The sequence below is a fragment of the Nicotiana tomentosiformis genome, chromosome 1 (genome assembly GCF_000390325.3).
Source record: "Nicotiana tomentosiformis chromosome 1, ASM39032v3, whole genome shotgun sequence".
In the NCBI taxonomy this organism is placed as follows: Eukaryota; Viridiplantae; Streptophyta; class Magnoliopsida; order Solanales; family Solanaceae; genus Nicotiana; species Nicotiana tomentosiformis.
The window spans coordinates 64,287,609-64,289,502 of NC_090812.1; positions in this window are offsets into that span (position 1 = coordinate 64,287,609).

The following is a 1,894-nucleotide window of genomic DNA, read 5'->3' on the forward strand; positions in this document are numbered from 1 at the left end:
AAAATCCCGTCTAAGTCATAGTTGTTCAGTTGCAGATGTCGCATTTGCGACCTGGGCTTCGCAATTGTGAAGCCCAAAATGCGAAGATTTCATCGCAAATGCAAAGAATAGTTCGTAAATGCGAACTCAGGCTTGATCGCAAATGCGACCCAGTGGTCGCAAATGCGAAGAATGGCTATGCTTCCTGCCTTCACAAATGCAAACCAGTGTTCGCAAATGCGGACTGTCAGGATTGCAAATGCGATCAAAACTTCACAATTGCGAAGGTCTTCCCCCCAGCCCACTGCTCCCAAATGCGATGGCCTCATCACAAATGCGAGGCTCGTATTTGCGAGCCAGACCTCGCAAATGCAAAGTTTACAGATTAGTTGCAGTAGTTGTTATGTTTTTCTAAGTTCAAAACACTTTGTAGCCTATCCGAAACTCACACGAGCCCTCGGGAATCCAAACCAAACATGCACACAATTCCTAAAACATCATACGAACTTGCTCGCACGATCAAATTGCCAAAATAACACCTAGAACTACGAATTGAATACCAAATCAAATGAAATTTTCAAGAAAACATTGAAACTTCTATTTTCATAACCGGACATCCGAATCACATCAAATTAACTCCCTATTCTCACCAAATTCGATAGACAAGTCATAAAGATTATAGTGGACCTGTACCGGGCTCCAAAACCAAAATACGGACCCAGTATCAATAAATCCAAACATCAATCGATTCATAAATATCATAAATATTTCAAACTTTCAATTTTCAACAAAAATTAATAACTCGGGCTAGGGAACTCCAAATTCTATCCGGGCATACGCCCAGGTCCCAAATTACGATACGGACCCACCGGGATCGTCAAAACAAGAATCTATCTGAGGCTCTACTGTTGGGGCTGCTACTCGGGCTCTAGGCTGATCCCTGCCCCTGCCTCGACCTCTGGCACAGCCTCGACCTCTGCACTACGTAGGAGCTGTCACTGGAGGCTCTGGTTGCTGCTCAGCTGAGGAAGCGATACGTGTTCTTGCCATCTGTGAGAGAATAAGAGTAGAAGAGTTCAATCAGTATTGAGAAAGCAAAATCGCACGATAGAGAAGAATAGAAGTGAAACTTGTTCCTAAACCTCATAGCCTCTAGAAGATAAGCACAGACGTCTCCATACCGATCCTCCAGACTCTACTAAGCTTGCTCGTGAATCGTGAGACCTAGGCAACCTAGTGCTCTTATACCAGCTATCACGACCCAAAATTTCCCACCAACGGGACCGCGATGGCGCCTAACATTGCATTTGCCAGGCAAGCCAACGTTACAGAATCATTAAACCAATTCCTTATTTCCATTCAGTAAATAACAATAATTAAATAAGATGAAATGTAATAAGTGCGAAATATCATAAATTTGTATTAATTACTACCACCCGGATCTGGAGTCACAATTCACGAGCATTCTAAAAAATTTGCTACAAGTAATAGTCAGAAAAAATGCAAATGTCTGAATGAAAGAAACAATAGAACATAAAAGATAGACGGGGACTTCAAGGTTTGTGAACGCCGACAGATCTACCTTGAGTCTCCGGACAACGGACCAATAGTAAAATCTCGATCAACTCGAGCCGGTATCAAAATCTGCACAGAAAGTGCAGAGTGCAGTATCAGTACAACCGACCCCATGTACTTGTAAGTGTCGAGCCTAACCTCGACGAAGTAGTGAAGAGGCTAAGGCAAGGCACCTACAAATCAACCTGTACAATTTAACAGTGTATATGTAAATAATAGAAGTGAAGAACTAAACAGGAAATGTCGGGAGGGGAACATACTGAGGGGAATACAAGATAAAGAACTATAACAAAACGATCACTGAAGTAGTCAATATACCATGAATCAACAGGAATAGTGA